The sequence below is a fragment of the Jaculus jaculus genome, chromosome 10, assembly GCF_020740685.1.
Source record: "Jaculus jaculus isolate mJacJac1 chromosome 10, mJacJac1.mat.Y.cur, whole genome shotgun sequence".
In the NCBI taxonomy this organism is placed as follows: Eukaryota; Metazoa; Chordata; class Mammalia; order Rodentia; family Dipodidae; genus Jaculus; species Jaculus jaculus.
The window spans coordinates 12,720,810-12,733,462 of record NC_059111.1 but is presented as its reverse complement, the minus strand read 5'-3'; positions in this window follow the sequence as shown (position 1 = coordinate 12,733,462).

Below are 12,653 nucleotides of genomic sequence, written 5' to 3'. Positions count from 1 at the left end.
GACTACATAGTGAAGTCCAGGTCAGCTTGGGCTAGAGTGAGACCCTGCCTCGGAAAACCAAAAAGAAAGAAAAAAGAGTAACAAACGGAAGGATAGGAATGAATGAACTTCCTTCTTAGTCCTTGATTGCTCTATTTTTTTTTCCCCTAGCTCACCCCCCATCCCTGACCAGGCACATGTCCTTTGCCTTGAACTCAGGACTTTAGAGGGGGCCCACCAGCACGTCCTATAGAATCCGGAGGATCTCTCTCCTTTCCCTGCACCCGCACAACGGAGCTGGCACCCTGGCCAAACCCTGCTACACAAACACGTCATTTACCTTCAGACCTTGACATCTGTATCTTCACAGTGGAAACTTGTCAGGATCCAGGGTCTCAGAGAGTAGTGGGTCTGAAGCTGGACGAGAAGGAACACCCCATTTTTCCTGCCCCCCGCTCCCCTGGGAATCCTAATTCGAAAGAAGGATCGAGTATGAAGGGCATGTCAGGGGGAGAATATCCAATCCTGCCTAATGCCAGCCTCTCTAAGAAGCTTACGGGGCATTGTGCAAGTTCTGGGTCCCAGTGCCTCAGACCAAGCCTGAGCAGGTAGATCTGCCTCTACCAGGGACTCAGTTGGGTTCTCCATGTGCCCCCACAGTCAGTGGGGGAGAATCTCTCAAACTTGTATTTCAGCTAGGAAGATGAAAGGCCCTCCAGGGCTTCCATTCATAGACAGAGGCAAGACTTGGAAGGAGTCACAAGGGGCTCTGAGGAAGCCAAGAGAAAGTGCGCAAGGCTTAAGAGATCAGTGACCTGTTGGCAGTGGTCTCCACTTGCTACTGTGTGATTCTGAATGTCACTGTGGGAATGACAGTACCTTCCTACGTATATGTAGGGTGGATATGATAGTCAAATCAGAAGATTAGGAGGGAAAAACAAAAAAACCCTTGAAGACTTTAAAGCATTTCATACATGAAACCTATTTCTTAAATATTTTATTTTATTTATTTATGTGAGAGAGAGAGAGGAAGAGAAAAAGTGGGCACACCAGGGCTTCCAGCCACTGCAAACGAACTCCAGATGCAGGCGCACCACCTTGTGCATCTGGCTTACGTGGGTCCTGGGGATTTGAACCGAGGTCCTTTGGTTTTTGCAGGCAAGCGCCTTAACTGCTAAGCTATCTCTCCAGCCCCATAAAACCTATTTTATTAGGCCAAAAGAAAATTCTTACAGCAGGCTGGGGCATCCAAGACACCCAAGAAACTGGTTCTCTGAGCCTCTTGCACCTTTACCCATGACTTAGAGCTGATCACAGTGGGAGTGTGCTAAGGCAGTGAGAGTCTCACGACCTGACAGCCATTTCAATCATTCCACTAACTGCCTGATGTCTACAGACCACCTGCTCCGCCCCTCCCCTGCTTCCTTCATTTACACAGGTGGCTTCTGCTGTGGGCAATCCCTTCCAGCCTCACCTGTATCCTACAGCAGCCCTAATAGCCTGCCTTCTTCGCAAAGCCCACAGAGAATGGTATCACACACAGCTGGTGGAGGAGACAGCCGGGTGTCCGTGTCCTGAGACCACTCTGGGTGCTGAAGCCAGGTGACAGGGTTGAGCTCTGACAGTCATTCAGCATTGGCTGCGTGCAGCCAGTGACAGAATAGAATCATTCCTTCTTCTCATGTCAACTGTCTACCATTCTCCATCTGGCCCACAGAGATGGTGATTATTTTTTGTTTGTTTGTTTTATTTTTCAAGGTAGGGTCTCACTCTAGCTCAGGCTGACCTGGAATTTACTATGTAGTCTCAGGGTGGCCTCGAACTCACGGAGATCCTCCTACCTCTGCCTCCCAAGTGTGAGTGCTGGGATTAAAGGCGTGCACCACCACGCCCGGCTAAGTGATTGCTATTTCAGAGAGAGAAAGAGGGAACAAGAGAGACAGAATGGGCACAGCAGGGCCTCTAGCCACTGCAAACGAACCTTATACGCATGTGCTGCCTTGTACATCTGGTTGGTGCTGGTACTGGTACTGGGAAATCGAACCTGGGTCCTTTGGCTTCACAGGCAAGCACCTTAACCGCTAAGCTATCCAGCCTAAGCACTTGCTTTTGCCTGAAAGAAGTCTATTTGTGTGAGCATATGTACAGACTCATGTGCATGCTCAAGCATGGGTAGAGGGCAGAGGAGAACTTTCAGGTCCATCCTCACTCTTTCACCTCAGTTTGAAACTGGGATTCTCAGACTGGCTTCTCCTGCTGTTTTCTTTGCTGAGCTTCCAGGAAAATCCGTCTCCACCTCCTGTATTACACCAGCATTCTGAGATGAAAGGAGCGTGCCAAGGCTTCCAGCATTTTGGATGGGGTCTAGGGAACTGAACTTGGGTATTCCATCTTGAGGGAAGAGCATTTCATCCACTGAGCCATCCCCAGCACTTTTTTTTTTTTTTTTTTTTTTTGGCAGGGCCGGGGCAGGGTCTCACTCTAGCCCAGGATGACCTGGAACCCACCCCGTAGTTCAAACTGGCCTTGAACTCACAGAAATCCCCCTACCTAAGTCTCTTGTGTGCCAGGATTAAGGGCAGGAGTCACCACCACACCCGGCAAGAAGGTCTCTGTTTTGTTTTTTGTTTTTTTTTTTGAAGGTCTCTGTTTTTAAGTTGTTATTTATACACTATAGAAAATTCAAGGGAGAAACAAATTCCTATAAAGAAATTCCTTTCTCTTACATGCTCATAATTGTTGCCAACAAGTTCTTCCTAGTGTCTAACATACAACTTGCTGGGTAGAGATGAATCCAGCCCCTTAGCCTTCCTCTTGTGGGGCTGTAGAACGTGTTATAATGCCATAGTCTGTGCAGGAGTTTGCTGGTCAGCCAAGAATAGAGCTGTCAGGTACACCAGCCCTGAGAGTTTGAACTAACGTATCAGGGCAAGGCGATAAGCAGACCTCTCATCCTGTAGAGTGAGGATGATAATGACATTACCTGCTCCACAGGGTTGTGGCAAGGATTAAGCACGTTGCATTGTAAAGCACATTAGCAGTGCCTAGTTACTGCTGTCCTTATTATTGTTTTTAAAATATTTAAGTTATTTGAGAGAGAAAGAGGCAGTGAGAGAATAGGCACACCAGGGTCATCATCCACTATAAACGAACTCCAGACACATGCACCACCTTGTGCATCCGGCCCACGTAGGTCCTGGAGAATGGAACCTGGATCCTTTGGATTTGCAGGCAAGTGCCTTAACCACGAAGCCATCTCTCCAGCCTTCTTCTTCTTCTCCTCCTCCTCCTTCTCATTATTATTATTATTATTATTCTGCCTTTGGAGACCACAGGCTCAATCTGCTGCTAGGGATTGTAGATGATGTCTGAGGGAACTGCAGGTTCCCACACCCCACTGTTGCACCTCCAGTGTATCTACTAGAGCAATCTAGTAAACAATTATTAGTACGTCTGATGCTAGATCTGATGGATATCTGTATCTCTTACTAGCAGGTAAGCTCCAAGAGGACAGGGCCTTGCCTGTCTTACTGCTGAACCACCAGAGGTTAGAACAATGTCTGTCAGTAAATAACACATTTATTGATTTATTGCTAGATTGAAAATGTAATATCAGGGCTTGAGAGATGACTTAGTGGTTAAGATGCTTGCCTGTGAAGCCTAAGGACTAGGTTTACTTCCCCAGAACCCATGTAAGCCAGATGCACAAGGTGGCACATGCGTCTGGAATTCACTGCAGTGGCTAGAAGCCCTGGCATGCCCACTCTTGCTCACTCTCTCTAATAAATAAATGAAAAAAATATTTTCTTAAAAAAGAAAATGTAGGGGCTGGAGGGATGGCTTAGCGGTTAAGGCGTTTGTCTGCAAAGCCAAAGGACCCAGGTTCGATTCCCCAGGACTCACTTTAGCAAGATGCACAAGGGAGCACATGTGTCTGGAGTTCATTTGTAGTGGCTGGAGGCCCTGGCACGCCCATTCTCTCTCTCTGTCTCTATCTCTCTCCCTCTCCCTCCCTCTTTCTCTGTCAAATAAATAAATAATAATTTTTTTTTTTAAAGAAAGAAAATGTAGGGCTGGAGGGATGGCTTAGTGGTTAAGGAGTTTGCCTGCAAAGCCAAAGAACCCAGGTTTGATTCTTCGGGACCCACGATAGCCAAATGCACAAAGGGTCGCATGCATCTGGAGTTCTTCTGCAGTGGCTGGAGGCCCTGGCAAGCCCATCCCCCCTCCCTCTTTCTTTGTCACATAAATAAATATTTAAAAAAGAAAATGTAGGGCTAGAGAGATGGCTTAGCAGTTAAGGTGACAGGAGTGTTCAGCACTGCAATATCTTTATCACACCTTCCAAAGCTTAGGATCCATTGAAGAAGAGATGGCGGAAAGAATGTAAGAGCCAAAGGAAGGGTAGGACTCCTTACAATGTGCTCCTCCTGACACAAAATGGCCTGGATATCCATGACCTCACAGTGCCTGACACTACCTACACCAGACCATCATAACAGGAGGAAAAGATCATGACATCAAAATAAGAGAGACTGATTAAGAGGAGGAGGGGATACGATGGAGAATGGAGTTTCAAAGGGGAAAGTGGTGGTGGGGGGAGGGCATTACCATGGAATATTGTTTATAATCATGTATGTTTTTAATAAAAGCAATAAATAAATACTTTTAAATAATAAATAAATAAAGGGCGGCTGGAGATATGGCTTAGTGATTAAGATGCTTGCCTGTGAAGCCTAAGGACCCAGGTTTGATTCTATAGTTCCCATGTAAGCCACTTTGTGCATCTGGCCCATGTGGGTCCTGGAGAATGGAACCTGGATCCTTTGGCGCATGATGGTGCATGCGTCTGGAATTTGTTTGCAATGGCTATAGGCCCTGTTGTGCCCATTCTCACACACACACTCTCTCTCTTCCTCTCTGTCTCAAATACATAAATAAATAAATAAATAAATAAATAAATAAATAAATAAACAAACAAACAAACAAACAAACAAACAAACAAACATCTTTTTAAAAAAAGAAAAGAAAATGTAGCCAGTTGCGGTGGTGCATACCTTTAATCCTAGCACTTCGGAGGTAGTGGTAGGAGTTCGCCGTGAGTTCAAGGCCACTCTGAGACTACATAGTGAATTCCAGATCAGACTGGGCTAGAGTGTGATCCTACGTTGAAACCCTCCATCAAAAAACTGTATTACCACAGCCAGGTGCATGCCTGTCTGTCATCCCTTCACTTGAGAGATGTAGGCAAGGAGGTCACATAATGGGTTGCTTTGTGAGTTGGAAGCCAGCCTGTGTTACATAATAAAATCCTGTCTCAAAACAAAACAAAAAAAAACAACTGGGCTGGAGAGATTTTGTAGCAGTTAAGGTGCTTGCCTGTGCAGCCTACAGACCCATGTTTGACTCCCCAGATCCCACATAAGCCAGATGCACAAGGTGATGCATGCTCAAGGTCACACATGCTCACAAGGTGGCACATACACCCGGAGTTCAATTGCAGTGGCTGGAGGCCCTGATGTGCCAATTCTCTCTCTCCCATTTAAAAAAATAAATAAATAAATTGGGCTGGAGAGATGGCTTAGCAGTTAAGGCACTTGCCTGTGAAGCCTAAGGACCCAGGTTCAATTCCCCAGGTCCCACATTAGCCAGATGCATATTGTGGCACATGCATCCGGAGTTTGTTTGCAGTGGCTAGAGGTCCCGGCATGCCCATTCTCTCTGTCTCTCTCTCTCTCCCTTTGTCCCTCTGTATCTAATAAATAAATAAATAAAATGATAAAAAAAATTTAAATAAATAAAACACAGGACTGATTTCCATAGTGCTGAGAAGTGACAATGAAGTGTTCAGCACTAAGTGAGACATCTCTATCATACCCTCCAAGGCTCAGGAACCACTGCAGAAGAGATGATAGAAAAAAATAAAAGAGCCAAAGGAGGGCTAGAAAGGTGGCTTAGTGGTTAAGGCATTTGCCTGTAAAGCCAAAGGATCCCAGTTCTATGCTCCAAGACCCATGTAAACCAGACACACAAGGGGGCACATGCACCGGGAGTTCATTTGCAGTGGTTGGAGGCCCCGGCACGCCCATTCTCTCTCTCTCTCTTGCTCTCTCTCTCTCTCACTCTCTACCCCTTTCTCTCTCAAATAAGTAAATAAAATATATTTTAAAAAGAGCCAAAGGAGAAGGAGGCGTGCCAACGATACTGTCTTCCAGATACAAAGCGGTTTTGACATTCATGACCTTGCAGCGGCTGACACTATCTACAGAAGACCTGCATGATCAGAGGGAACAATGATGGCATCAAAACAAAACAGAGGTTAAGGTGTTTGCCTGCAAAGCCTAACAACCTGGGTTCAATTCCCCAACACCTATGTAAAGCCAGATGCACAAAGTGGTGCAGGCATCTAGAGTTATTTGCAATAACTGGAGGCCCTGGCATGACCATTCTCTCTGTCTGTCTCTCTCCTCTCTATCTCTCTCTGCTTGCAAATGAATAAATTAATTAATTAAAAAAAAAAAACAACCAGAGGTTAGTTGGAAGGAAGAAGGGATTCAGTAGAGGAGGGATTTTGGAAGGAAAAGGAAGGTAGTGGGAGGGAACTATGATCATGGTATATTGTCTGTATTTATGGAAGTTGTCAATGAAAGTTAAAAAAAAAAAAACCAAGCCAGGCGTGGTGGCGCACACCTTTAATCCCAGCACTTGGGAGGCAGAGGTAGGAGGATTGCTGTGAGTTCGAGGCCACCCTGAGACTACAGAGTGAATTCCAGGTCAGCCTGGGCTAGAGTGAGACCCTACCTCAAAAAAACAAACAAACAAAAAAACAAACAAAAAAACAAACAGAGGGCTGGGTTGGTAAAGTGCTAGCGTGCTTGAAGCTCATACTCAACCCCTAGCGCCACGTAAACTGGTTGTGGTGGAGCGTGTCTGTAATCCCAGCACTCAGGAGGTAGAAGCAGGAGGATCAGAAGCTCACGGTCAGGGCCTGGGGAGACAGCTCAGTGGATAAGCACCCTTACCACACAAGCATGAGGGCCTGAGAGGACCTGGGATCACTTGAGTCCCATTCCTCAGCACCCATGTACAGCTGGGCAGGGCTGGAGGGATGACTTTGTGGTTAAGGCACTTGCCTACAAAGCCTAGGGACCCACATTCACCTCTCTAGATCCCACATAAGCCAGTTGCATAACAGTGAGGCAAGTGCAAGATCACACATGCCCACTAGGTGGTGCAAACATCAGGAGTTTGATGGCCCTGGCTTTCCAATTCTCTCTCTCTTCCTTTGTCTCTCTCTCTCCATCTCTCTCTCTCTCAAAATAAATAAATAAATAAATAAAAAGATCTTTAAAAAAGCTGGGCATATCAGGGTCTAATGCGGAAGAGATGGTGGAAAGAATGTAAGAGCCTGGATATCCATGGCCTCACAGTGCCTGACACTACCTACACAAGACCATCATAAGAGGAGGAAAAGATCATGACATCAAAATAAAAGAGAGACTGACTGAGATGGGGAGGGGATATGATGGAGAATTGAATTTCAAAGGGGAAAGTGGCGGGGGAGGGTATTGCCATGGGACATTGTTTATAATCATGGCAGATGTTAATAAAAAAAAGCTGGGCATACACCATACCACACATGCTACATGCACACACACATACACACACAGTTCAAGGTCATTCTTGGCTACACTGCCACACCAAAAAAAAATGAAAAGTATAACCTAGGAAGAGAGGAAGGGAAATATTGACATGGGGTTTGTGGGCTCTGCCTAGGTAGGGCAGGGAATGCTTACTCAAAGGGCTCATGGACTTCCAGAAAACAAAATAATAGAGAAAGGCCAGGCCCTCTGAAGAGGGGAGGAGAGGGGAGGTCATCTCCCTTGTCCCACCATGTTGCCGCATTGTTACTCCTCCTCTGGGACACGGTGTCAGGACCCTCGCAGTGACATCACGGGCTGAGGGAGGGCAGGGCTTAGAGGCTTGGCAGGCTAGCAAGGAGATTTTTCCTTGCCCTTCAAAAGCTCAAGGCCTTTTCTACCTTGTTAGAACAGAGGAGGAAATCTCGTGTGGAGGGTTTGTTGCCAAGGATCATTTATTTCTGGGCCTCTGTCTGTCAGGAATTGACACACCCCGTGTACAACTGCAGAGTGGAAAGCGGGCAAGTTCATCAGAGGTTGCAATTTCAAATGCCTTTAGGGCCCATGCAAATAAAAACAAGTCACTGCGGCTCTAGGAAGCATTGGTGGAGATTGCTGAGCACCGTGGCTAGACAGAGAATGAATGACCCACCAGCAGACATCCCAGTGTCAAACCACTTCAAGAATATTAAGAGGCAGAATTGAATTTAAGCAACCGCTAATAAAGTAAGTACCAAGTCTGACCAGGAGCAAGTCTCCTGAGGTCTCTCATCCTCAGATTCCTCACTTCCAAAACCAGGAAGGAGGGTATGATGGCGCACACCTTTAATCCCAGCACTCTGGAGGCAGACGTAGGAGGATCACCATGAGCTCAAGGCCACCCTGAGACTGCAAAGTGAATGCCAGGTCAGCTTGGGCTAGAGTGAGACCCTACCTCGAAAAACAAAAAAAGAAAAGAAAAGCACTTTCATCAAACACTGTATAGTGTCATGGCCTGAGGCCTTTTTAAAATATGGTTTGTAGGATGAAAAATGGCTGTCACTGGTAGAAATGAACAAAATGAAACGCGTGCACGCGCGCGCGCACACACACACACACACACACAGTACACAATGCATCATCTCTCCAAGGTAGTGCAGAGACCATACCTGTGGCCGGAGATGTAGGTGGTGGCCCTGAGGGTTGAGGGCAGCTCAGAAGCAAGGTTTTGTCCTCAAGGTCAGGTGCCCATCCCAGTGACCTGGAGGAAAAGTCATACAGATGAGATGACTGATTTCCAACAGTCAGTTGTATAGTGCAGTTAAAAGGGACAAAGCAGGGCAGTAGAGATGGCTTAGTAGTTAAGGCATTTGCCTATGAAGCCAAAGAACCCAGGTTCGATTCCCAGGGCCCCATGTAAACCAGATGCACAAGGTGGTGAATGCATCCGGAGTTCATTTACAGCAACTGAAAGCTGTGGTGCACCCATTCTCTCTCTCTCTCTTTCATAAATAAAATAAAAAAAATTTTAAAAAGGGAAGAAGCAGAGCTGGAAAAATGGCTTAGTGGTTAAGGTGCTTGCCTTCAAAGCCAAAGGACCCAGGTTTGATTCTCCAGGACCCACATAAGTCAGATGCACAAGGTGGCACACGCACCTGGTGTGCCCATTCTCTCTCTTCCTCCCTCCCTTTTTCTCTCTCTCTCTTTCAAATAAATAAAAAAAAAATTTTTTTTCTAAAAAGGGGATGAAGCAAACCAGGCGTGGTAGCACACGCCTTTAGTCCCAGCACTCAGGAGGAGGAGGTAGGAGGATTTCTGTGAGTTCAAAGCCAGTCTGGGACTATAGAGTTAGTTCTAGGTCAGCCTGGGCTAGAGTGAAGCCCTACCTTGGGGGAAAAAAAAGGAACGAAGCCAGTGTTCAATATATTAATTAATCAATAATAATAAAAGCAAAGTGAGGGCTGGAGAGATGGCTCAGCAGCTAAGGTGCTAGCTTGCCAAGCTTAACGACCCAGGTTTGATTCCCCAGAACCTGCATAAAGCAAGATGCACAAAATGGTGCATGCATCTGGAGTTCATATGCAGCCCTTAGGGACCCTGATGTGCCACTTCTCTCTCTATGTCTGTCTCTCTCTCTTTTGCAAATAAATACATAAAATATTTTTTAAAAGCAAAGAGCAGGATATACACTACTATTGCATGTACTTAAAAGACATTATTTATATTATTCATATTACATAGCCATGTACAAACAAATATAAACATGCACATGTAGAGACAATGTTAAAAAGATTACATAAAAATTCTGTCATTGGGCTGTAGAGATGACTTAGAGGTTAAGGTGTTTGCCTGCAAAGCCAAAGGACCTCCGTTTGATTCCCCAGGACCCATGTAAGCCAGATGCACAAAGTGGTGCGTGTGTCTGGAGTTCATTTGCAGTGGCTGGAGGCCCTGGTGTGCCCATTCTCTCTCTCTCTGTCTCGTTCACTCGCTCTCTCAAATAAATAAATACAATATTTAAAAAATTTTGTCAATAGGTGTAAAGTGAACAAAAACAAACAAACAATTCTATGATACTTCACCTCTCCATACCAGCTGCTGGAAGCACATTTGAGGCAGGAAGACACATATAGTTACTTCTAGGAAAGGAAATGTTTACCTTTCACTTCACCTATTTTGAAACTTTGATGTTTTTTCCCCCCATAGACACAAATTAATTTAAGGATAGGTGCCCCACATGGTGGCTACCATTTGTAATGTCAGCACTCAAGAGGCTGCAGCAAGAGGATGGCTTCAAGTTTTAGGCCAGCCTTGTCTATGTAGTGACTTTCTGGCCAGCCAGAGACAGATAGCTAGACTCTGTCTCAAACAGCAACAAAGAATAATAACAATAGTTTCATTTTGCCTTATCTGCTTTCTCCTTAAAACATGCTACCAAGGTTTTAAGAGGGTGAGTGATATGACTGGCAAGGCGGGTAAGAAGCTTGTCCTGGGTCTGAGGTGGTAAGAGTGGCTAAGTGGATAAGAATGTTTGCTGCGCAGGCCTGAGGATCTCAGTGTGGTCCCCAGCACCCACCTAAAAAGCCAGGACTGGCCATGAATTCCTGCAGACCCAGCCCTGAGGGAGGTGACTGGAAAACAGGGAGCTTTTAAGTTCAGTGAGAGACTGTTTCAGGGAAAAATAAACAGAAGAGCGATTGAAGAAGACACTGGATGTCATCCTCTGGCCTCTGCACCCATGCACAGGAAGTGAGGACATCTGTGCCTATACTACACATGCACAGATCTCTCTCACACACACTGCATACTACATCCCCCCACAAAAAAGTTTAGACTTTCTACTTTACAAAGAAGAGGGAGTCCTGAAGAAAGATGTTCAGGTATTTTTGTTTTATTTTATTTTTATTTTTCCATATCTCTGCTGTACCCTCTGATTCCCCCACCCCCAGTCGCCTCTCTTCCTTCCTGCCTTCTTTAAATATTCAGCATCACATGCTAGGCCCCAGGAACCCAGTGGTGGATAAGGCAAGCTCCTGTTTGCAGAGCGGAGAAGTTAATTGGACATGTGTAAAAGCTTTTCTTTGTTTAGTAAATCTTTCTGTTATTTTCGAATACAGAGAAACTTTGTCAGTTTTTTTTTTTTTCAAATTCTCTAAAAACATTGAAAGAGGATTGAGAACAATTAAAAGAAAGGGACCACAGTTTCTCCATCAGCCACCTTGCAAGGGAAAAAGAAATACGAAGAAAGAAACCTATAGTTTGAATCTTCAGAGGCATATCCACAGAGTTCAGTGTCTGAACACTACTTGGATCATGACTAAAAGTGAAATTCCTCAGACAAGTGGGTTTTTGAAAGTGGACTTGATATTAGAGATTCATTGTTCACTACTTTAAATTCAACTGTGGTATAGAATCATGCTCTTTTCTTTAAAGTTCTTCTCAGAGATACATACCTCTGTGGCCACAGTTCACGGTTTCAAGACAGGAAAATATATATATAAAGGGGTGGCTGGAGAGGTGGCTTAGCGGTTAAGGCATTTGCCTGTGAAGCCTAAGGACTCAAGTTCGATTCCCCAGTATCTACGTAAGCCAGGTGCACCATGTGGTGCATGCATGTAGAGTTCATTTGCAGTAGCTGGAAGCCCAGGTGCACCCATTCTCTCCCTCTCTCTCTACTTCTTTCTTTCTCTCTTTCTGTTCAATAAATAAATAAATAAATAAATAAGGGGGATGTGAGATTACATAGAGGAAGCTGCCCATTGATTTCCTTTAATGTGTCTGTGGAAACATGAAAGGGCTAAGGAAAAAGAAATTCACCGGCCAGCTATGGCCTGATGGGCATCTCCTTTAAGACACTAATCCTCTGTGCTAATGTTCTCTGATTCAGTATTCACTGAACAACCTGGTTTCTCATGGGGCTGTACTGAAGGAAGCTATATCAAAGCATTTATTGGTTAGTTACACAGTCTCCTCTTGATAGTTCTTTTATCATCAATTTTAATACATCGATCTTTTGCTGTCCAATTCTCTGGAGAGCTGGTTATTCAGAAGATCTAGGCCAACCAATCTGATCACTCAGCAGATCATTAGTAATGAACAAACTGATAAAATTAAGCTTTAAAAGCTGAAGGCAATGAATCACACCATTTATCTGAGCCGCAACAACCAAAACAGTAGCCCCGTGGTTGAGCCATTCCCCACATCGGGAGTAACTAAGAAAACTCTTGCCTATATGTTCTTGGCCAGATCCCTCCCAATACGGGAACATTAGAAATTATGACTAAGGGCTGGAGACATGGCTTAGCGGTTAAGCACTTGCCTGTGAAGCCTAAGGACCCTCGTTCGAGGCTCGGTTGCCCAGTACCCACATAAGCCAGATGCACAAGTTGGAGCATATGCATCTGTAGTTCATTTGTAGTGGCTGGAGGCCCTGGTGCGCCCATTTTCTTTCTGTATCTGCCTCCTCTCTCTCTCTCATAAATAAATAAATAGAAAGAAATTATGACTAAGTACTCAGGCTATAGCTTTACTTACCTAGATCCCAGTGCCTGCTTG